This window comes from Protopterus annectens, chromosome 11.part0 (genome assembly GCF_019279795.1).
Source record: "Protopterus annectens isolate FY-2018-M chromosome 11.part0, PAN1.0, whole genome shotgun sequence".
NCBI classification, from domain to species: Eukaryota; Metazoa; Chordata; order Ceratodontiformes; family Protopteridae; genus Protopterus; species Protopterus annectens.
In genome coordinates this window covers 524,312,760-524,337,959 of record NC_056745.1, presented here as the reverse complement: position 1 = coordinate 524,337,959, position 25,200 = coordinate 524,312,760, and the positions used below count along the sequence as shown (strand labels likewise).

Here is a 25,200-nt window from a genome sequence, read left to right as displayed (position 1 = left end):
GTTACATTACCAATTTGCAATTACTTCCCTATACTACTAATACAGCATAATTAGAGCTGGAACCCAAAGTCCACGCTCCTCCTGCCTCCAGTAAATAGTAATGCTATAAACACAGAAGCAGTTTTTAAAAACATGTTTGTATATGGGTGTTGAACAACTTTTTGTTTTTGTATGAAAATGTTCGTATGTGTAAAGATGCATATGAACATTTAAACATGTTCTTAGTCAGTCCCCCTACTCCTTGATTTTTGAGGCCCCTTCCCCTTTATTTTATTTGGATTTGTCCTAAATACTTGTTCTAAGGGAAGAGCTATGCTTCTCCAGTGAGCATTTGTAAATATTAAATGAATTGCAGCAGGGTGGCCTGGTCTAAAGCAATGTGGGCAATCTGAGAGACTTTTTACGAAAACAAGGTATTTTAATTTTGTATCAGTTAAATGTTAATATAAATAAAGCTCTTTAAACAATATTGGTTGCATTTTACGTCCATTGTATTACTTTTCAGAATTATTGTAAACTTGTGGGATACTACCATGCAGAATCACATTAGTTTTGGAAATGCTATTAGGCATGTGGATTTCACTTTGATTAGCTGTCCAGATTTTTGATGTCTGTAGGTCAAGAGGGTGTGGTCATTAGGTTTGTCAGCTTGATTTGCAAACATGGTATTGCTTTTCCAAGTTGTATCCCATCAAAGTTTTGATTCTTTCAGATATGTGCTAAATTATGCATGTGGGTTTGTAGCCAAAGAATCTTAACTATGTCTGGTCCTGAACAGGATAAAATTTTCACTGACGCAGCTATCCAGTTTTTTTTTTTTTTTTGTTTTAGCAGCTACACAGGATGGCATATTCTTAAATAACTCAGTTGCTAGGTATTTATTTCTTGAGCTTTAGTAAATCAACACATGTTCTGTTTTGTGCGCTTCATATCTTTGAAGTTCAGAGTTTCCTGTTAAATGGTGGTGTTCGGTTGAAGAATATTGAGAGGCATTTACACACCATGTTTGTAGTTGATAGTTTTTCTCCATAAATTATCCACCCTGGTGTAAGGGTTATCTTCACCACACCACTTTGGAACTCATGCTCAAATGCTGCATAGTGTATAAAGTTTACCGTTTGTTATCAATATTGCCCTATGAGGGCAATCTCTGTCTTCTGTCAAGTCTTGATTTGACTTCCTCAAAATCTGCAGTATTTTTTCTCAGCACGAGTCTAGCCATATCTGATGTAGTTCAAGCAAGTCCTTATCCACATAAGAGTACTTTAATGTAGTAGTCGTGTCTTGGTGGCATTTAATATGTCGACATTAAAATCATGTCTAGAATTGTTTATTGCAGTCATACATTTTTCTCAGGTAAGTTTACTGTTTGTGTTGACGTTTGTTGGCTCTGAATGCACCGCATTTAGTGTGTAAATGTGGTGCAAAAATCACACCAGTACTGGTCTTCTGTATTTCTGCGTATGCATTGTCAAAGGTGATGGTAGTACACCTCCTAGCACGTTAGCTATTGAACAAGACACCAAATGTTCTCCTCCAGTCAGTAGTTAGCCTGAGCATTACAACACAAAATTGGTAGAAGTGAACATTTAAGGTTTTTCTTGTACTCTCAGTGAGTGTGGAAGAGAGTACAGGCAGGGTGGAGTGGGTGGAGAAGAGTGTCAGAAGCGACGTGTGACAGATTTGTAGACCTTCCCTTTCACTCTTACTGGTACGCGAGGGTAGTGAGACCAGCTATGTTATATGGGTTGGAGATGGTGGCATTGACAAAAAGGCAGGAGTCCGAGCTGAAGGTGGCAGAGTTAAAAGTTAAAGTAGGATGGACAGGATTAGGAGTCCGTATATTAGAGGGTCAGCTCAGGTTGGACGGTTTGGAGACAAAGCCAGAGAAGCAAGATTGCATTGGTTTGGACTTGTGCTGAAGAGGGATGCTAGGTATATTGTGAAAAGGATGCTAAGGACGGAGCTGACAGGTAAGAGGAAAAGATGAAGGCCTACGATAAGGTTTATGGATGTAGTGAGAGAAGACATGCAGGTGGTTGGTGTGACAGAGCAAGAGGCAGAGAACAGGAAGAAATGGAAACAAGGGACGCCACAGCAGATTAACCTAATGGGAATAACCAAAGGAAGATCCTTTAATGATGTTAGTACAGCTCCCTATTCAAATGTTGGCACTTGAAATGCAGAGTGCCGGCAAGCCAAAAAAAGACAAGAGCGAATGTCTAACACTGCTCTTCTCCTTTAAACATCTTTTTTTTTGCAGTGGAGCAAGCCCCCACCCCCCAAACCTGTGTATACCAACTCCAAGATTGCCATGCCTCAGAAAAAAGGGAATATTCCAAGAATGGCCACCTCAGACTTGGCATATGTAACTCTGTGTTGTTTTTCTGGCCATTCAGTGTGTGTTTTGGAACTTGTTCTAGTACAGGGGTGTCCAACCTTTTCACTTGCAAGGGCCGCATTGAGTTAACAGAAATTGTCTGGGGGCAAATGGCAAGTGAGGATCAAAAAAAAAAGGTCTCACATTAACTGAAGAGCAAAAAAAAGAAAAACAGCAAGAGACTCGATCCAGGTTTATGCGGACTAATGTGGCTGTTTTGTAGGTGAATTTGAACAATAAATAAATTAATAAATGCATAATATTTGCCCTAAAATTCAATATCTCATTCTAATTATTTAAAAAACAGTTAAATCTAACATCTTAGTTTATTTGTAAAAAAATTAGCAGGTGCAGTAGTACCTTCCTTATCTCATCCATATTTGCCAAAAGCAGTTTGGGCAGGATTACACACCTTAGCATCTATGGGTCACTATCCTTGGCTGAGATAGATAAACACACTTGTTCAGGATGTTTTTTTCACACAAAAGAGAAATGAAGATAGCATGGGCTGTTGTTTCTTCTGCTGAGCATCACACTGATATTCTTAATGTGGGGAGAAGACATTCAGGCACTGTAGATGTATTGTTAGCTTCCATGAGTTGGAAACATCTAAGTCTCTGAATGTTAAGCCAAATGAATGGGTAGCTACCTTTGACAAATTCCCAGGTGTGATAAATAATAATGCAGTAGTGATCCCTACATTTGAACATTCACCATTATAGTGTGCGTACTTATATAAGTGCACTTTTTAGCTTTACAATAAACATATTTTAATACAGGAGATCCACATATGCTATGTTTATCCCAGCAGTGGACCTAGATAAAAGGATATGATAAAGTTGTCCTGCCCAGTGGTAGATTATTTTATTGTTTACTTCCCACAGCATCAAACATCCATTACCACCATTGGCACATCTTCACTTCCACTAAACCTGCCCAAACCCAAGATACTTGCACTACTCACTACAAACTGGTCCCAAACTACACACAGAGAAGATCCCAACCCACTTAAAGAGATCTGAAACCCACATGTACACTTATTTTAATCAAAAATGTTAATAAAAATGCAGTAAAATGTGGACTTCATCCCTCATTGCAAGTCATATGGTCATAAAAATCATGCACTTCATAAGCAAATTCAGACAGATCATAACAACAAATAAGCTTAAAAATAAAAAAACACACAATATCACCATCATTGTAATTAACCCTCATTCGTTACACTGGTAAAAATGCATGTACTAAAATTAAACAGTACCGTCACCAAAAAATGCTACCCCACCTAAAACAAATGTAGAGATTAACTCTGACCTTAGTTTATGAAAAATTACCTAACATAGTAAAATGGGTTAATGCAACCAAAGCCAACTCTGTGACTTAGATGGATGAAGCCCAGCTAATCCAGATGACTTTGGTTTAGTTAGCAACCTTAACCAATGGAGGAGTTGGTAGAGGAGGCTAAAGGATGGTAAGGCACTGTCTGTTTACCTCTCGCATGGGGTGGGTTGTGCTTACATTCCCAAGGTAAGCACTCCATGCCTGAGTTTCCAGTGGAGACTCAAGATCAAGAACATGCAGAGACACTAATTGCTGAGGAGAGCAAGACCACCTGAAAAGGTGGTGATGCCTTGTGCATCAAGCTGTTTCATGCTTGCATCTTGGGCAACTATAGGCATGCATGCTGGAGAACATAGGCACATTAAGTGAAAAACCTAGTCACCTCAATAGATGGTGTCACCAGTATAACCCTGACCCTAAGTTGAATGACTGAGTGGAGTGACATGAGTTGTGTCAACATGAATGGAGGAGGGAGCAGAGCGAAAAAATGCAACAGACAGAAAATGGATCTAATTCTGACTAACTAAAACCATAATTAAACTAGAAAACTAACATACCTTACCATAACCCTTGCTACACTACTGAAATACATCATAAATAGCTGGTATTACTTAAAAGTAATTAAAATTCTTTAAATCAAACAAATAATTGACATTACTTAAAAAAGTTACCTTAGCACCAGAGCACAAAACCACCTAAGAGACACTCCTTTCATAAAATCTTTTGGAAAATATCTAAATCCCTATTCAGCAGATAACTTATTCAATCAATACAGCTCATTATAACATTCAAAACAGTATGGGAAACAATAATTCAGACAAAAAAAATAGGAAAATATAGTATGCATGGGGTTTTGGTTTGAGAAAATATCTGGCAAAACAGGATTAGGGAACTGGTTTATGGCTTTGCCATTTGTCCTATGTTTATCCCTAAAACTACAGTACAAGATATTTCATCGATTACACATCAGACCTCAACTATTTCATATATACATATACATACATGCTAACAGCAGAAGGAGGTATAAGGGTATGATAAAACACACATCTAAGCTGCAATTCAAAATAGTTTATCACCTTTCTACTAGCATCATCGTAGAACTTTTGGGTACAACAGTAATGCTCACTATATTCACGTCAGATAACATAAATAGGTAAATAAATACATTTATCCTAAAAGCACCATCATATTCATTATAAAACCCCCCCCAAAAATACCATTTTTATACCATCGATGCTTTGTATGTATAGTCAGTCTAACAAAGAAAAACAAAAAATCATGTTTAACCGACGATTAACTTTAAAAATGAAACAAGGGTACATGGCTACATGTGGCCCTCTACAAAATGAAAATTGTTCAATGTATATAAATAATTGAGTTTACAGTAAAAGAAAATTTAAATATGAGAAGAATGTTTTCAACTGACCATATATAAGCTCTAGTTTAGGGAGCATTCACAGTGTCAAAAAATACTTAGCTTTACTTACCTTTTGCTATGTTGTAGTGTAGTGTAGTCGGTGTGTACTCCGAAATAAAATAAATCCTCTCTCCATGATCTCGCGCCTTCCTTCAGCTTTAAAAAATGACCGAACGGTGTTACAAGATGCTCATACCAGCGGAAAGACGCTGGTATGAAAAAAGCGTGAAAAAAAGAAAGTTGGCGCATGCGCAGAACAGTAAAAGTACGCGGACGTGTAAACACACGGAAAAAAAGTTAAATTAAAATTAAATTTAAGGGTCGCGGGCCGCATGGAAGAGCTCTGAGGGCCGCGGGTTGGACACTCCTGTTCTAGTGGGTCCTGACATTTCAGATGGTTACCTTTTAATACCTTACTTTTCCTTTTAATGTATTTTCTATTTACAGTCCGCATATGATCAGTTAAGCATCATTTAGAAGACATTTTGCCATAAAAAAAAATATAATTCACAGCATAAATTGGAGCCAAGCATGAAAGAACTTTTGTAAGGAAACAAGCACAAAGTGTAGTTATCATTTAAGGAAAATGATAATCGGATGATGACCTGCTACCATGGCTGATCTTAACACTTTTTATAGACATTAAGACAACCATTGAAGATGAAAAGTTGTTTACCATTTGTTTGTTCATGTTTAATTTGGTGAAAGAATAGTTTGATTTGGTGTTTTTAAATGCCACATAAATATTCCCACCTCCAGTTGGAATCCCTCCTGTTAACATTCCCAAGTGCACTGTAGGCATTACAGGAGTACAGGATACAGTTTGTTACCTAAACCTTCTTAGTGTTTGTCTGAAAATGTAGACCAGCACTGATTGTATGTTTGCATTAATCAATAGTGCGGAGCACTAAAAAAAAAAAAACTTGAGTTTTGTGTGCAGGATAAAAAGTGCAGTAATTGGACAACCATGAAGATGTAAAAAGGGTCCACAGGAGGAGTGGAGAGACTTGGGAATAATGTGTTTGATACGCAAATGTTCCTTTTCAGTCCAGAGTGCAAGTCACACTATATGTAAAAGAATTGAGCCTTCTTGTTCTGTACTTTGCTGCTCTGAATATCTTATTAGAATGGAAGAAGTAAAGAAAATGTAAAGGTCATTATTGCTCACTAGGTAGTGTTGGTAAGTGAATGAGTTAACTGTTGAGGATGATGTGGTCATTTTTCAGATCCAACCAGTCTAGTCTTAGGATACAAACTCAACTGCAAAATGACCTGTATTCATTCAGTCAGTGGGTTTTACAGCACAAGCTCTTTTTAACACCTCTAAAACAAAACAAGTGCTTTTTTGCACACATCAAAGGCTCACCATCGATTCTAAGATGCTTCATATCACAGAAGCACCCAACCCCCCCAAAAAAAACAACGACTTTACTAAAATACTTGGTAATCTGGCTTGATTCAATTTCATGAACCACATTGAAATTATATGCAAGAAAGTTAATGTGCTACTTTGAGCCAGAAGACACGTCAGTGTGACATTTCCAGCAAGAGAAGCTACAGACAAACTTATTCTCCTTACCCAGATAGAGTAAAAACTGCCCATCTTTGCTACAGCATCAAAGAAAAATAGTCACTCTACAAATCTCCAAGCAATATGCCATTTCTTCATAAACAAATCTCACCAAGAAAACCACTCCACAGCTGTAAGGCCAGCTGGCTGACATGCAAACACTTTCCTAAAAACCTAGTCATATGTCATAAGAAGTCTCTCACAGTCTAGTTGCAGGTTAGGCCAGATTGGGGATAATCTCCACTGCAGCAGTCATGTTTTCTCTACACTGCACTAGTCCCTAAACTCTGGAAACACTACCAACATACCTAATATACCTCCCTCATACACACAATTTAGCGCTGAATTAAAGAAAACCTCTATTACACAAGCTTCATCGCAGGGCCACAAGTTCCGTCATACTACTAAATCTCACTGTCTTTCATTTCTCTGTTTATTTTAACATTTGTGTACCGGGAAAGTCTGACTTGGAATGAAGCCAATTTTCAGCGGAGGCCCAGGGAGAGAAACTCCAGATGCATGCCTTTGTAGCTTGGGAGGAAACCGGAGCACCTGGAGGAAACGCAGACGAATGCAAGGATGACATGCAGACTCCGCACAGAAGGCACACCAGCCGAAAATTGAATCAAAGAACCTCTTGCTGTGAGGTGACAATGCTACTGCTGCACTGTTGCGCCGTCCAAAAAGTATCTCACCTGGATTTGAACTCTGCATCAGCTGTCTTAGCTCTTTAAGGTCCCTGCACTTAACTGTGTTGTTTTTCAGAAGCTTTAGTCTTCATCTGTTTATTTTTAGATAAAGTGAAGGTCCATGGCTTGACCTTTTAAACCTTCGTACTAGTCCATTGTTACAGTGGCAGTAAGTAGAGATAATGCACTTTTAGTATAACATTGTGATTATTACTGCAAATATTTTTCCTATCTAAAAATTAATGGTTTGAATTAATGGCGTTTTACTGAGTAATCCTTGCTCTGATGTTGTCTGTCTAATATTTAGAGACTAGTATTGAGGTTTTGTACAAAATGCGTTTTTTGATTGGTCTAAAAGTGAGTAGTATAGATTTAGATTGCTGCTTCTTGTTTAGGCAGTAATTCTTAGTACTGTTGTGCTCTTTCTAATTGTAAAGGTGGCATTGATGACCCTTTAAGGACTTCCGGATTCTATTGCAGAGGGAAGATCACCTTGGTGGAACTTTCTATTTCTTCAGGTAATCCAGAGATCTTTGTTTCTTATCTTTCTCACTTTATTTTACTTAGTTTTTGGTTTGGGACAAACACATTTAATTGCTTTAAGCCCTTTAATTTACACACATTTGTAAAAGATATTTCCATTCACTGAAACTGTCATAAGCAGAAATCTGCATAGTTAAATGTTCTTTACATTTTAAGAATTTTTTTTTATGTTGCTATGTTGTGTAAGACTATGATTCAGTACCAAAAATGACTTTTCTTAATACTTCAGGTTATGTTTTCTGGCCCATGAATTTGTAAACTGTAGTAATAAATGTGATGTGTTGAGATTTCACTTCAGTGGCCCTCTGTAATGAGACCTGTTGTGGTGCGGTGTCCTCTCCTGATATCCCCAGTTTGGCACTGTTCTGAAAAATGCAATATTTCATACACTGCGTAATGGGCAACACTTGGAATGCTACTAAGATCCCTTTTTACACTTGTATATTATGACTTTTGTGACTTGTCAGAAAGTTCCCATGTTCTGTACCTAACTTGCATAAGTTTTCTAAGTATTCTTCTAGTAGCTTGATCATTCTCAGACCTGTACTTATGCTGTCTGTACTGTTTGGGTGAGGTGCAAGATTGGAACAATTGCTGTATGTTGCTTCCACCTGCTTAGCTATAGAAGATTTAAAAAAGTAGATGTTTATATGGTGTTTTTTAAATGTGGTATAAGGGGGGATTAGTAGCAGTGTTTCTTGTTCTCATGACAAGGTAGTACACAGAGTAAGTAATGGTTTCCAAAATTGCACAGTGGTCAGAAACTGTTTCTTACAGTGTTGGTCTTTGTCTGCCATCAGCTTCTTGGCATACTACCTACTCTAATTTGGCTGATGAGAAATTATTCTCTTTCCTTTTAACTGATGTGGGAACATTAGTGGTCCACCCCATAATCATTTTTGGTAAAAGTCCTTTAAATCCCAGAGAGACCCATCCCATGTTTGAACATCCAGAGCAACATTGTGATATGAAAGATTGCTGGCAGACTTAATGACTCGCTTTGCTAAAGTCTTTGGTCAGCTTTGAGGTTTAGCAGAAGATGGCGTGCTGAATAAGGTTGAGACTTTCTTGATCTCTGTAAGTGGGCCGTTTAGGAACAGTAATGATGTTGGACACGTGCTGTGTTTGTGTGATGGTGATTTTTGTGATTTGCAGGAACTAGCATAGTGACTTGCCTTCCTTTCCTCAATTGACCCATTTGTTTTTCCATTGGGACAAGAGTCCTTTGGTTAATTTTCCAGTGAAGTAAAAGATGTTGGAATTGGTCAGTCTGCAGATTCTGAGACTGTGTCCTATCCCCTTCCCGCTTCAGTATACTACTTACTCAGCTGTAGCAGCTTTGGGAGTTGCATGTGCACCCTCCTGATAATAGTTGCATGTCTGTAATGCAGGCATGTGTAGGGTCTTTATGTTGCAGTTCTAAACCAGAAGGTGCTGCTGGTGCAGTGAGCCAAGCTGCCTCAAGTCCACAGAATGGGTGAGCTGGTATTGGCTGTACATTCCTATCCTCCCAACTTGGTCCCACCAAGGGCTGTGACGCTAAATGAACACCAGTCATAACACCCACCTGCTGTTGGATTGTAGCCTGTTGCATTGGATGATTGTAAATTTCCCTGTACTGAGGTTACAGGGGATTATGTAATTCCTCAGTCTTGTATGTCTGTCTGCCGCCTGCCCTCAGTGCCTCTCTGGTAGGGGGATGCTGTATGGGCCTTGATTCTGAAGTTAAGGATGATAAAACTTTTGCTCATTATAGCTGTCCTTAAGATACCCTCCTCTTTGAATGTTCAGTCTGTTGAGGTGCTTGCCATTTCTCTTGAAAGAAAATTAAGACAGCATTTGGGGAAAAGTGTGAGGAACCCTGGTATTCCCACCTCCCTTTTGAGAGCCTTTCTTGAGGATTACCCTTTATGTAGTTAGGGAGCACCATCATCTTTGCTAGGCAGTCCTAGGAAGATCGGTATGCAGTTTGAGTGCACAGCACCTTTATTGTTGGATAAAGAGTCCAGAGCTTTGGACAGGGAGTGCAAGACTATGCTCACTTCCACTTTGGGCTCTGTGTCTCTGAACTTTGGTCTCACCTGATGTGTATCCTTTGACTCGTGCAGTAGCCTTAGCTATATGGGTTTTGTCCTGCTAAGGGATGTAACAGCTGGCTAGTTTCCAAAGCTAAAGACCACCTTTCAAGCTGCTGTTGGGTAGCTTGAGCAGAGCTGAAGAAAGTGGTTTAGGTGTCATTCTTTTCAGATATTTTCTGTCTCTGAAGAGCATTCTTACAGGCTTTTAAAAATTGGTTGGCTGTCACTTCTGCATTGCTGGACATATATGTTTGCTTTGGAGGAAAACAATTCTACAGCTTATTTTGACAGTTTAATTTTTTTTTTCAGTAAAATTAATAATTTTAAGTTAGGAAGAAGTGTTTTATTGACCTGTACATGACTTTTAGTAATGTTTTACTAAGAGTGTTTCTTTTGAGAAAAATGTGGTTAATACTAAAACGTGCACCCTGATTAAATGTTATGTTAAGTTACTTTTGGAGGGCTGTGGTAAGCATTTAAAGTACTTTTCACCAGAGTTGTGTTTTGTGGAAAAATCTACTTCTTAATGTTTGCCTGTTTCAGATTATTGTTGCCAGTTTTCCCTTGGAATGAGGCATCTTTTTCAGCTTCACCATGGAATAATCTACTTGTTGCTCATTTCATCCTTCTTCAAGCCACGCACACACAAAACAATTACCAAGCAGCCTTTGCCACTTCAGCAGGCTACTAAAGTATTCAGCTGTAGATCGGTGACCCTATTGTGGCCATTTCTGGTTCTTCAGACTATTTCAACTTTTTCCTTGGCTTTCCATGGTGTAGTCCCTTAAGCAACAGCCTGGAATACTTGTTTCTGGGGAGCTTTTGCTTGTCAAAAGTAGGTCTTCTGCTTTACAAAATCCTGTCAAAAAGCAAAAACTTGGGCATTTATCCTCTCCTGTCTTGGTTAATTTAGACAGGAGTAATTTGTTGGGTTTGGCTCAGGGCTTGGTTCAGGCTGTCCACATTACCAGTTCTAGTGTTTATGGTAAGGAAAAAAGGAATGTTTTCACCATCTGTGGATTTTTAGGACAATAAATTGAAAAATGTTTGTGAAGGGACTACTGCTGTGCTGTGTATTTAGGTTTCTGATTCTGACTCTGAGGAGAGTGATTCTTCTAATAGTCCCTTAGAAGGATTTTCTTTTTCTGAAATCACATCCAGAATGAATCACTTGGTCTGTGTTTCACTGTTGCAGTAATTCATTTTGGATTTCCTGCTGTGGAAGCCTTTGGCCGGCCCAAATGCCAGATAGTTCAGTACCTTTCTCTTGGCTTGGTGGATACTTTCTGGTCCAATGTCTGAAACCATATCCAAAATGAATGTGTCATTGGGAACATGATGATCTTTCACTGTCCATTAAAAAAAATATTATGATTTCTTACAGTTGGAATTTCCTGAAGCTACTGCATTTCCTTCTGATCCACGGTGGTGGTGCTGCGGTAGCGTTGTCGCCTCACAGCAAGACGTCCCATTCGATTCTCAGCTAGAGCGTCTTCTGTGTGGAGGCATGTATGAATGGGCATGTCTTCGTTGAAGGTTGTGCGTCAGGGCTGGTAACTTGGCATGTAAAAATCCACTACCAAAACATTAGCGGACCGGAGTTCCGCTGTGAAAGACACAACAACTGCATTTCCTTCTGATCTTCATCTATTCTTAACTGTTATAGTAGCCTTTGGCTGTTTGGGTTGTATCCTGTCTAGGATGCAGCCAGCCAGCTTCACAAAGCTTTGCCTCCCTCCCACACTTGCAGTCTTGACTGCTGATTGGCTGGCCCCTTGGAAAAAAATTAGTCACTGTGTAGATAAATTTGTATTCTCTTGCCACATCGAGGAGACTGCTCTTTGGCTTCTCAGGGGCAGCAGCTTGGTTCAAATTTTATTTCTAGTGGATGAGTCCCCATAAATGAACTCTTCCACAGAGTAATTATTGCTGTTTTAAGAAAACGTTAATGTTTTTGACAGAAAGTGGTACTTCCTCTTTAAGAAAACTGATATTTTTACAATATTCAAAACTTACTGTAAGTTGCTTCTGTTTTTAGAATAGGACTTAATTTTTGTGTATTAGAGGCAATTTTTTGGTAAAAAGGTAATGGTTTTGAGGAACTGCTTGAGAACAAACTTAGCTTCTGACCGACTCTTTCAACAAGTGCTTACCAGCAGTTGCTTCTTCCTCTGTTACAGCATGGATACTTAATTCCCATCCTGCTGAGTCTTCACCCACTATTCTTAAACAGTACCAAAAGCCACTGCTGCCACCGTGGGCTCTGATATTTCCTTAGCTGATGGTGGGTGGCTCTTTAGTGGCTGAATGTTGTTGCAGTGTCTTAACTGCTTTTATTTCCACTGGTGTAGCCTCTTCAGCCATCGTAGATGTGGGGATCAGCCACATTCTCTGCAGCTGTTCAAGTGCCCAATCCAGGCATGGGAGAACCAGCTTCTTTGAATCTGGGAGACACTGCAGGAATTTCTTCTTGTGGTGGCAGGTGAAAAAGACTTCTTGCTAGGGGGTGTAGTTAACAACATAGTCTGTCTTTAGGGATGTCCCTAAAGAAAAAAAAAACAAAAGGTTAGACACTGATCATCAGAGGATGTGGTGTATGTTCATATGTAGGCGCTTACATTAGCTTAGTCAGAAGTTTATTATAGGTTGTCAGTCATGGAATTCAAAAATCCTTACTGTAGTCTCAAAGAAATTCCTGAGGAGTTCGTCAGAATTCTGACATTGACACATGGCTTCTTCTGTTGGAGATTCCTAAGCCCAGGACTCTTGATTCTGAGTAAAGTTAGTCCTCTTCACCTCCATTGGAGTTTTCCTTTTCTGAAACTTTTTCCATGATGAACAATGTATTTTGGTGTGAACCAGTGCATGTTCCCCCAAGAACTTGCTAGATACTGATGTGTTGCAAGTGGATCTGCAAATTATCACACCTCTTCCTCCTGTTTTGCCAACCTTGGATGTGTTAAATGCCACCTGTGTAATCACCCTGATTCCCAGTCTCCATTCGCCAAAAAGATTAACTTTAAGGTACCTCAAGCTAAGAAATTCTTGATCTGAAGTAGGAACTTCATTTGTCTGCAGCCTTTGGGATTGGATCGGATCTTGGATCCGAGCCGGCAACTTCTACCACAGCATAGATCCGAGCTCCTAGCTCCTCCCTTTACCCATAATCCCCTGCCAACCCTGACTGACCCCAGATCTAGTTTGCCGTGCTTCAAGCTACAAGCTGGATTTCGAGCTCCTGATAGTTGGATAACTTTTGTGAGAAAAACTTTACATTTTTTCTTCCCTTTTCTTGTGTGAGTGTGTACGAGTGTTTAGGTATCCTATATTTGACTTATTTAACTTATTTTGTGTTTATTTTTCCTCCCTGCCCTCGCTGGTATGTAGTGTGTGTTTGTGGTGTGTAGGGGCCTAGTGAGTGTGTTTTCTGTATACTATGTCGGAGGTCCCTAAAGCCATCTTTTCAAAATGCACCGAGTGTGGCCATGAGCTTTCACCGGCGGATGGCCACACCCGGTGCGTTAGGTGCCTTGGGGTTGAACACCTCTCCACGGGATGCGCGATTTGCGCAGCGTTCAACCCCAGGGCACTTAAGGACCGGAGGTCAAAGCTGATTCTGGCGGGCCTTTTGCCCCCGGATTCGGCTCCGGCCTCCGGTACTTCTGTGGCCGCTACCCAGCCCCCGGTGGTAGCCACCCTTGTCTCCCTCCGGTCGGGACTCAACCTCCCGCTTCGGCTCCGGAGGAGAGGGAGGCCGGGAAAGCCAAACGGAAGGAGAAGCACCATAAGCGGCGGGCCGAGGACTCCTCCTCGGCCCCGCCCGCCAAACGGGCTTCTCCATCCAGAGCTTCTGGATCACCTCCTCCTCGGCTCCGGTCCCCTTGTTTCTCACCGGGACCCGGGGAGGAGGGGACTCTGTCCCCGTCGAGGTCATCGAGGCGACACTCTAGGTCTGCCTCGGTGGCCTCGTCAAGGTCCACCTTTAGCATGTCAGATGCAGACATGGACCGGATGATGATGAGGAGGTTCATCCAGACCCAGCTGCAGATGGGAGTGCTCTTGCCTCCCCCCCCCTCCAGGGGGGAGCTCGACCACATTTTTTGCTCCAATCGCTCCTTCTCCGACCCGCTTTCCGGGTTCGGAGCCGAGCCGCGTTGGATCTGGGGGGTGGGTCGGAGCCGATAGTATTGGTTACATCGGCTCCGACTGGTCCCTCGAGCTTGTCAGATCCGACCTCTCTGAGCCGTGGGTTGAGCTTCGGATCCGAGGGATTCTGTGCGACTTCGGCTCCGTCCCGGTCGGAGCACACGGGTCCTTCGGATCCGAGGGTCTCGGCCCCGGATGCGAATGGGAGTCGACTCTGATCCTATCGAGAGTGGCTCCCACTCGGCTTTCGTGGTGGTGGAGCGGGCACTGTTGAGTGCATCCGGGCCTCCGGTCTTTGCTTCGGCTCCCCCCTGCACTCCATCTCAGCTGGTTCAGGCTCCAGGCTCCAGGCTCCAATCACCCGGCCTTCGGGGCAGCCTGCTTCAGCGCCTCTGGGTGTTCCTTTGGAATGTGACATTGCTGGTGAGTCTTCCTCGGACAGCCCCCCCCCCCCGAGGGGGTACCTCACAAAGCTAAGTGTAAGAGGAGACGCGTGGACTCCCCTGAATCCCTTGCGGAGGATACGGACTTAGATGAAGGGGAAGGCTCCCCAAGGTCACCCCCCGAGGATGTCTCCTTTGGAGACATCATGAAAATGCTCAGGATTAGGGGAGGGTGGTCTGCCCCCAAGGCTTCCTCCGATGAGTCCGTATTCCTAGAGGCGTTCGAAGCAGGGCCATCTACCTCTTGGGTGTCTCCTCCCCCCGACCCCCTGGTGGACCTTATTTCCACCAGGACTTGGAAGGAGCCGGACACTGTAGAGCCAGTCCCCAAGCACCCGGATAGAATCCTGAGTCCCCCTGCTGAAAGAACCCACTGGAGCAGAGGTCCCCCCGTGGATGCCATGTTGGTGGCGGCGGCCACTAAGCGAGAGTTGGCCCAGGAGAGCTCTGCGGTCCACCCGCCAAGTAAGGAGTCTCGAGCGATGGACCGCCGTAGGAAGTGGGTCTTTAGTTCAGCAACCTTCTCCATGAGGGCGCTGAACTATATGGCACACGTCATCCAGATGCAGCGAGATCTAATAAAAGAATACGCTGCATCCCCCCCAGAGTCCATGTCGGAGGGGGACAAGCAGCTGTACTCCTCCCAAATGTCCACTCTACGTTCAGTTTCCAACACCTCTATGCGGCTCTTGTCTTACGCCACTGAAGGAGCTGGCCTGTTAATGAGGTGCCAAGCCTGACTCCGACATTGTGACTTCTCGGAACCCTTTAAGGCGTCATTCGCGAATGCCCCCTTAGATGGTTCTGCACTGTTTGGCAAAACCGTTCGCGACACTTTAGTCCAGAGTGAGAAGACGTTGTCTGCCGTCGGAGTCCGCTTCTCTGCTCCCCAGAGGTCCTTTTCCAAGAACCAAAAGGGTCAGAAGATGATGTGGTTCCGTAAATCGCATCGGTCCCAGTCTGCTCCGGACAGCCAGTCCTCTCGTGGCAGAGGAGGACAGGAGGATGCCGCCCAAGAGGCAGAGGGGCTCCCAGAAATTTTGGGTCCAGAGAACCCTTCTCTGAGAGGCCCACGCAGAACCCCTGAGGCGTTTCCCGGCTGCTCCACTCTGGAGGCAGTCGGGGGGGGGGGTGTCTTTCGAAGCACCTAGCAATGTGGGAGCCCATAACAACAGATCGCTGGGTGCTTCGCATCATATCCAGAGGCTACCAAATTCCCTTTATTGTAACCCCCAAAACCAGAAGCCTCCCCGACGTACCACCCAATCAGAGGGAGGCGGCTGCTACAGAAATTCAGCAGCTTTTACAAAAAAAAGCCATCCAACCCGTCCCCCCAGATCAGTTCGGGATCAGGGTTTTACTCCAGGTTCTTTCTGGTGCCAAAAAAGACGGGGGACTTTAGGTCCATCCTCGATCTCTCTCTCCTGAACCTGGCAGTACCCAAAGAAAAGTTCCGAATGGTCACGCTACAATCTATTCTCCCCCTATTACAGGAGAATGACTGGATGTGCTCGATAGACCTCAAGTATGCATACTACCACATTCTGGTGGACAGACGTTCCAGGAGGTTCCTCCGCTTCCGGCTGGGAGCCAGTCACTTTCAGTTCAGGGCCCTCCCCTTCGGTCTCACCTCAGCCCCCAGGGTGTTCACCAAAGTCTTGGAGGTTATAGCGGCCCACCTGAGGCTTCAGGGAATTCAGGTCTTTCCGTACCTGGAATACTGGCTCCTCATCGCCCCAACAAGGCATCTGCTCTGTTCAGGCAGGGATTATTTCCTCAATCTTGCTCCACGCCTAGGGTTGACTGTCAACATGGTCAAATCCTTTCTGGCTCCTACACAGGTAATAGATTCCATAGGGGCGAGATTGAATTCCAGACTAATGCTTGCCTTCCTGACTCCCAATTGGCTTCAGAACCTGAGGTTGCATGTTCAGGCCATTCTCCGACTTCCTGCTCCACCGGCGGAATTGATCCTGAGGGCTCTAGGGTCCATGGCGGCAGCATTTCCTCTGCTGCCCCTAGCCCGTCTAAATATGAGGGTCCTGCAGTGGACCCTCTAGGTACAATGGTCCCTGTCTCGCAACCTCCTGTCCCATCCTATTCCCCTAAGCAGGGCTTGCAGAGGGTCGCTCATGTGGTGCCTCCAGTCCCCGAGTCTCCACACGGGATGACCAATTCTCTATGCCTTCCCCCGTCGCCACAGTGACCATGGATGCCTCTCGCCTGGGGTGTGGGGGGGGCACTATTCAGGCAGAAAGGTCCAAGACACATGGAACGACACAGAGACCTCCTTGCATATCAGTGTCCTAGAGATGAGGGCGGTGCTTTTGACGTTGTAGGCACTTCACAGCCTTCTTCCGATTGGGATGATTGCAGTATAAACGGACAACATGTCAGTTGTCTGGTACATCAACAAACAGGGGGGAACCAGGTCTTATCCTCTTTGTCGCGAGGCCATGAGAGTGTGGGAATGGGCGATATCCACCAACCACTTTCTCATTGCAACGCACATTCTGGGACGGTCCAACATCCTAGCAGACAGGCTCAGTCGTCCAATTCTGACCCCGTACGAATGGTCTCTCAATCCTCTAGTAGTGAAACAAATATTTGCCCAATGGGGGCAACCCTGTTGCGATCTTTTTGCCTCTCCTTCAAATACCAAATGCAACAGTTACTTCGCTCTAATCCCCCCTCAGGGGGAGTCCCCGAGAGACACTCTAGTACATGCTTGGCCTCCCGGTCTCCTTTACGCTTACCCTCCATTGCCCATGATGCTAAAACTCTTACAGAAAGCCAATCGGCTGGGGAGCAAAATGATCCTCATTGCCCCATTCTGGCCTCGTCAAACGTGGTTCCCGTACCTGTGGTCTCATCTGATTCATCCACCCTGGATTCTGGATCCCCTTCCGGATCTCATTACTCACCGTCTGGGTCTTCCGACCTCCAACCTGGTCAACCTCAAGCTGACTGCTTGGTTGCCCCAGTTCCACTCCTGATAAGGACTCACGGAATCTCCTCACCAGTCAAAGCCATCCTAGTAGCAGCACATAAACCTTCTACCAGAAGGGTCTATCGAAGTAAGTGGAAACATTTCTCCATTTGGACGGAGCACCATCACTTAGATCCTTTCACGGCGCCTTTTATGTCGGTTTTGGATTTTCTAACTACCCTTTTTCATCAAGGGGCTAGCTGCTCTACAGTGAAGGTACAACTAGCAGCGATTTCGCATTATCATGTAGGGCATGAATCTGGCCCTCTAATTACTTCCAAGCTTTGTAAAGCTTTCCTCAAGGGTACCTTCCTTCTCAGACTCCCGGTCAGGGAGGTAGTACCCCCATGGGATTTATCTTTGGTTCTTCAGGCCTTGACAAGCCCCCCTTTCGAGCAGGCGGCTACGGTTGATCTTAAATACCTCTCTTGGAATACGGCCTTCTTGGTGGCCATTACTTCAGCTAAAAGGGTCTCTGAGCTTCAGGCTCTGTGTGTTAAACCGCCGTACTTAGCCTTCCATCAGGATAGAGTGTACTCAGGATCAGTCCGTCTTTTCTGCCCAAGGTATCTTCGGAAGCTAATATTAATCAATCTGTTAATCTTCCCGTGTTCTTTCCCAATTACCAGAACAAAGGTGAGTGCAAACTGCATTCCTTGGATGTGCACAGACAATTACGCTTTTATATTCATCGAACTGCTGGTCATAGGCAATCTGACAGTTGTTTGTCTCCTTTACCAAAACAAGTTTAGGCAAGTCAATTTCTAAAGTTACCCTGTCACTGTGGATAGCTAGTTGTATCCTCTTGGTGTATCAGAGTTCAGGAAGGCCTGCACCTCAGGGAGTCCGAACTCATTCTACTAGGGCCGTCGCTACTTCGGCGGCTTTTAAATCTAGGGTTCCCTTAGATGATATTTGTTCCTCAGCCACTTGTGCCTCATTTCATACCTTTATCAGCCATTACAAACTGGATGTTGTCTCCAGAGGTAGGGTGTCCTTTGGCTCTGCAGTGCTCCGGAATATTCCATAAAGGCCACCCAGGATTCAGGTAGCTGGGGACTCTGTCGCAAAGGTTGCTGACAAATAAAGTTCCTACTTCAGATTAAGAAGTTATGTACTCACCGTAACGTTCCATCTGAGTAGGTATCTTCATTTGTCTGCAACCATCCCCCACTCCTTCCCCCTGACCTATAGGATTCTGTTTAGGATCTGTCTTAGATAAGCCCCTTCTGGGACACAGTAACAATGGTTATATCGGGCAAACTTGATCTGAGGTCAGTCAGGGTTGGCAGGGGATTATGGGTAAAGGGAGGAGCTAGGAGCTCGGATCTATGCTGTGGTAAAAGTTGCCGGCTGGGATCTGAGATCGGATCCATATCCCAAAGGTTGCAGACAAATGAAGATACCTACTCAGATGGAACGTTATGGTGAGTACATAACTTCTTATCTTGGCTATGATCTAGCAACCATTTTTATCTTTTCACCCACTGGAAGCGGACTTTTTCACAATACTATCCCTTTTCCTTTGGGTAAAGAAAGTAATATATCGAACAGATGTGATAACATTTCTCATCTTCCATATTAGCATACAGAATTCTTAACTACCGAGCACATATAGAATTTTGTTCTTAGTTATGTGTACAGCTTGAGGGAATGTTCTGCCACACATCCTTCAGAAGCTAACTCCTTTCAGAGTCCTGTTTCTAATCTGTCTCAAGTATCTAAACATTCTTTGAAGAGTTTGTATGATTGTACAGATACTGTGTTTAGGGCCACTGCTACGCGTTTGTGGAGGTATGCCTGGGTATGTAACCAAAAGTTTGCTGATGAAGAAAAGCCAGACTTTTTAAACTCTACATTAGATAGCTCCATCCAAGAAGACTGGAAAGATAGATGCTTTTTCCTTTTCTTGGACTGGCTTTTCCACCCTTTCAACTGATATCCAGGGTACTTTTGAAAGTTCATATGGAATCTATCAAGATCATTGTGGTTGACTCCCTTCTGGCCCAGGAAACAGTGGATGTTCATGTTTCATTGTTGTAGTCCTAAGTTGTGGAATTTCCTGCTGTGGAAGCCCTTCACTGGCCAAAATACCAGAGCATTTTCTCCTCCTCCTGAAGTCAGCAGGCGCCCTGTCCAATGTCAGTACATCTGAATGTAAAGGGAGTTGGCCGACACCATAACCTCAGTTCTTTATTGCCATTGGAGCCCAAAGCAGCGTGCTAGTCAGTGCGTCAGTTAGTCCTCAACAGAGAAAGATGCCTAAAGCTAAGTACCCTGTTGGGGAACTTCTGAGTTTGTTTTTGACTAATATCCGAGAAAGTTAATTACAGTCTCTGCTGTGGCAAGCGGATACTACACCGGGACTGTTTGGGCCCAGAACATGACATTCCTGACTGTCAGCTCTTTGCTCGCTTTAATAGTAGAACTATGAAGCGTATGACTGAGAGTCTAGCTAAACATTTTAGCGTGTCGTTCGGCCTTGTCATACCCTGCTATCCTTCTGTCAAGCTGAAGTTGATCTCCCTAGGCGAAAAAAGGGAAAGCACCTCAGACTTTAGGCCTCCGATGACGCTCTTTTTGCCATCTGCCAGTCATCCTAGGTTTGTGAGTGTTGAAGAAGATGAGGTTTTGTGAGTGTTGAAGAAGATGAGGTGCATTTGCAGCCCCCATTGGCTACTGAGATTGTGGTGCAGGCCTCTATTGAGACCCGTTCTGAGTGATATGCTGCTGGGTCCCACTACTTTCTTACAAGCCGAAGAACTAGTTTTTCAGTTGAGTCCAGGGCCTCTTTACAAGTTCTGGTTTCTGACTACCTCACTAAAATGGATGATTATTCTTCTCAAATACAATGTAGACTAGTTAGCCGCAGTAAACCACCAAGAACACTGTTACTAAATTCATAGAATAATAAGTCTGCAGTAGTAGAAACGCTTGATTTATTATACAAGATAAAAGCTTTCAGGGAAACACCCTTCCTCACTTATTACAATTCATTTAAAAGTACAATACATTTTATACCCTTCATTGCATAGTAGCGATTTTTAAGAATAAGGGTGATGTGAAGAGCTGTAGTAACTGCGGCGGGATTAAACTGATACAGCATGAAGTTATGGAAAAGAGTAGTGGAAGCTAGGTTAAGAAAGGAGGTGATGATTAGTGATCAGCAGTATGGTTTCATGCCAGGAAAGAGCACTACAGATGCAATGTTTGCTCTGAGAGTGTTGATGGAGAAGTACAGAGAAGGTCAAAAGGAGTTGCATTGTGTCTTTGTGGATTTAGAGAAAGCATATGACAGGGTGCCTAGAGAGGAGTTTGTGGTATTGTATGAGGAAGTCGGGAGTGTCAGAGAAGTATGTAAGAGTGGTACAAGATATGTACGAGGGTAGTGTGACAGCGGTGAGGTCTGTGGTGGGAGTGGCAGATGCGTTTAAGGTGGAGGTGGGATTACATCAAGGATCCACTCTGAGCCCTTTCTTATTTGCAATGGTGATGGACAGGTTGACAGACGAGATCAGACAGGAGTCCCCGTGGACTATGATGTTTGCAGATGACATTGTGATCTGTAGTGAGAGTAGGGAACAGGTGGAGGAGACCCTTGAGAGGTGGAGATGTGCTCTAGAGAGAAGAGGAATGAAGGTCAGCAGGACTTGAGACAGAATATATGTGTGTGAATAAGAGGAAGGATAGAGGAATGGTGAGGATGCAGGGAGTAGAGGAGGCAAAGGTGAATGAGTTTAAGTACTTGGGATCAACAGTTCAGAGTAATGGTGAGTGTGGAAGAGAGGTGAAAATGAGAGTACAGGCAGGATGGAGTGGGTGGAGAAGTGTCAGGAGTAATTTGTGTGACAGACTAGTACCAGTAAGAGTGAAAGGGAATGTCTACAAGAGGGTAGTGAGACCAGCTATGTTATATGGGTTGGAGACAGTGGCATTGACAAAAAAGTAGGAGTCAGAGCTTGACGTGGCAGAGTTGAAGATGTTAAGATTTGCACTGGGTGTGACGAGGATGGACAGGATTAGGAATAAGTATATTAGAGGGTCAGCCCAGGTTGGAAGGTTTGGAGACAAAGCCAGAGAGGCAAGATTACGTTGGTTTGGACATGTTCTGAGGAGGGATGCAAAGTATATTGGGAAAAAGTTGTTAAGGATGAAGCTGCCAGGTAACAGGAAAAGAGGAAGGCCTAAGATAAGGTTTATGGATGTGGTGAGAGAGGATATGCAGGTGGTTGGTGTGACAGAGCAAGATGCAGAGGACAGGAGGAAATGGAAACCGTTGATCTGCTGTGGTGACCCCTAACGGGAGCAGATGAAAGAAGAAGATTGCATAGTAGCACATGACACAGCCAGCCAATAAAATATCAAATTCAATTAGCAGTCATTAATCAAATAAAACATTGCATTACTTACAATAAAAGTAATATGCAAACATAAATGACATGGGAGTATGTCTTTTTAAGATGTAGGAGACCTGGTTGGGAAAGGAACCAAGGACAGCACCAGTGGCCAAGGCGGTGGCAAACAGACTCCAGTAGGCCTCTATGATCCTAACCCAGGGACCTATCAGGGAGCAGTCCATGACTGTTACATGGCTGTTCCTTGCCATCATTCCCTATCCCTCTACCCCCCCTCCCCCAAGCTGGGAGGGTGACTGTCCCTATTCCACAGGACTTGGGACCCTCATTACCAGGGCTCTGTGGGTTCTAACTATCATACAAGGAGGTTACAAACTCATGTTCAAACTCTTAATTCGTTCAGGCTTCCCAGGTATTCCTGCAAATCAGAAAGCTGAGGCCTTGCACCATATTCTTTTTCTGTGCACCCAAGGCTCTGTGGAACCTGTACTAACCTCTTTGCAATTAAATGGATTTTACTCCAGTCTCTTCCTGGTCCCCAGGAAAGAAGGTACTTGGAGACCAATTCTAGACCTGTCAAGCTTCACCTGATTCTTCCGGGTCCCAAAATTCAAAATGCTAAGTCTGCAAAGACTACTACCCATGATCTCACCCAATGAACCTTGTATGTAGAAAACGCATACCTCCAAATCCCCATAGAGGAGTCGCACAGGAGGTTCTTAATAGTTCACAGAGGGTGTGAGGCATTACAAATTCAGTGCTGTGCTCCTTAGCTTATCTGCTGCACCCAGGGTTTTCAGAAAATGCCTAGCCCCAGTGATGGTCTTCTGAAAGACAAAAGGGAATTCAGATTTACCCTTACTTAGACAATTGCCTCATGCAGCCAACAGACCTAGACAAACTCAAAGCTGATCTGCTTTACACACAAATATGCTAACTTCAGTAGGTTTCACCATCTGTACCTAAAATCTCAGACAAACCCCACAAACAGGATTGCTTTTCTGGGAGCCTAACTGGACTCATTGCTTCAGAAAACCTTTCTTTCTCCAGGAAAGGTTACCTCTCTAACTGTACTTCAGAAATTTCCTGGTCAGGAAATGCCTTGCAGCTAGAGAATATCTCAGAGGTATAGGCTAAATGTCCTCTTGTATCCTCATTATCACCCTGGCCAGACTGTGAGGAAACTGCAGTGGTACCACGTGTGTGTGGTGCTAACACACACACACTCGCATCTTAATGATAAAACTGCTGCTTTGTCTCAGTAAAGCATTTGCCTTGTGCATCGTAGCATGCTCCCTTAATCTGGACCTTCCCTTCAGGTTCCCCCCTTAGGACCAATCTCTGACAACAAATGCATCAGCAGTAGCCTAGGAAGTCCACTACAATAACTTCCAGACTCTAGGCAGATGGGGCTTTCAGGTTGATGTGTTTCTTTGAACTAAGAACTGAAGGCAGTCCAAAAAAGGCCTAATTGCCTTCAAAGAACCATGGAAACAAGGAGTCGTCCTGGTAAGGACGGACAGTACCACTGTTAAATGGTATTAAGCAGGGGAACTCGCTCTTACCCCTTTTGCCTCATAGCTATGGACCTTTGGGAAGCAGCAAACTCTCTAGGATTTCCCCTCATGGGCACGGTACCTACCAGAAGAAACCATTCAACTACAGGATCACCTGAGCAGGAGCCTGTCAGACCCCCAGGAGTGGTAACTGCATCAGGAATCTCAGAATAGCCAACAAATGGGGTGTGCCACAGACCTTTTTACCATCAAAGAAAATGCTCACTTGGTAATGTTTCAGACTAGTAACAAAACAGTCAGCCTAAAAGGCCAATATCTTTTTTTCCTTCCCTTGGACAGGCCTATTCCTCTATTCCTTCCTCCAATACTCTTGCTACCCAGGGTACTGCTGAAAATAAGGGAGAAGGGCCAGGGGTAATTCTAATAACCCCATATTGGCAGAGACAGCAGTGGTACCCACTATTGCTCCACTTAAACAACAGGGAACCAAGTCTGCTGCCACAGAGAGTAGACCTGTTAAGGGCACAGTTGTATACCCCAACCTGCACGCAGCATCGAATTTACAGCTTTGGGTGAAACCTTGATCCCATGGAAGGGGTCACTGCTCGACAAACAGGTCTCTGACATTATAAAAGAAGCCAAGAGGCCTAGCACTAGAAAGTCTTACTCTTTCAAATGAAAAATATTCATTATATGGTGCAAAAGGGACAATGCCCCCTGCAAGCTCAGATTCTTTTGATCCGGTCATACTTTTTATCCTCTTTGAAAAAGGACTATCCTGCTCCTTTATAAAAACCCATGCTTCAGCTATTTCTGCCTGTATGCTTTCTTAACCTGTCTTCACATCCTGTCATGAAATAGGTTTAGAGATGTTGGCATAATGGTTAAGGTCTTTGCCTCCCATTCACAAAGTACAAGGTTTGCCTGTTTGGAGTTTGAATGTTCTCCCTGTGTCTATTGTGGAGTTCCTCCCACATCTGAAAAGCATGCTGAGTGTTTCCATCTCAAACTTTTCAATGAATGGAACTGTGGGCACCAGCATAGACTCTCTATGGTGCCCTATGGGGGGTAGAGTTGTACAGACCAACAGCATTGAGAATCTACTGTGCGGTGTACAGTATGCCCCAGATAGCAAAACACACATCACAGACTAAGGGCTATGTCAGGCCTAGCCACTCGGTGGTGTAAAATATGGCTCCAAGTGATTTAGTCATGTTGAGTTACCTGGGATAGCTCGGAGTGAAAGCTGGATGTAAAACCGATAGTCGGGCATACATGTTGAAGAAGGCATAAGTGTGGCATTGAATTAAGAGAGATAGCGACAATTAACACCACACCCCAACTCCGTATAGAAAAGGGGATGATGTGAGTTAGTGCCAACTGTGCCAGGGAGAGTAGGGCAGTGCATGTGTAACATATGCCAGCATTGCTAGCTGGAGTTTTGTAAAGAATTATGTCATTTGAATATCAAACTGATTTGTACAGATGCTTGTGTTAAAAGTATGTCAGCAGTGGGTCCTGCCAGAGAGAAAAAGAAATGTACATGTATGTCGGACTGTATTGTTGCATCTGATTGAATGTATATATTTTAACAGAGGATACTGGAAGGGAAGGGGTTAAGCTCAGCCCAGCTAGCCTTATGAAAAATAGCCTGAAATTAAATGACTAGGTCATAAAGATTTTCTCACAGGTTTGAATGCTGCGGGAGAATATATTGTTAGTTTCTGCAGGAAGA

General features: G+C 43.7%; 1 protein-coding gene across 3 annotated transcripts in view; it reads left to right on the top strand.

Moving 5' to 3' along the window:
* Positions 1-25,200, top strand: part of RAP1B (RAP1B, member of RAS oncogene family) — a 1,113,130-nt gene that overhangs the window by 188,349 nt on the left and 899,581 nt on the right. For 2 of the 3 annotated variants that reach the window (XM_044088033.1, XM_044088031.1), the window contains exon 2: positions 7,832-7,912. The exons of the other annotated variant lie outside the window; for it this stretch is intronic. The gene's annotated coding sequence lies outside the window, so the exon portion shown is untranslated. The remainder of the gene's footprint in view (positions 1-7,831; positions 7,913-25,200) is intronic. 3 annotated transcript variants of the gene reach the window in all.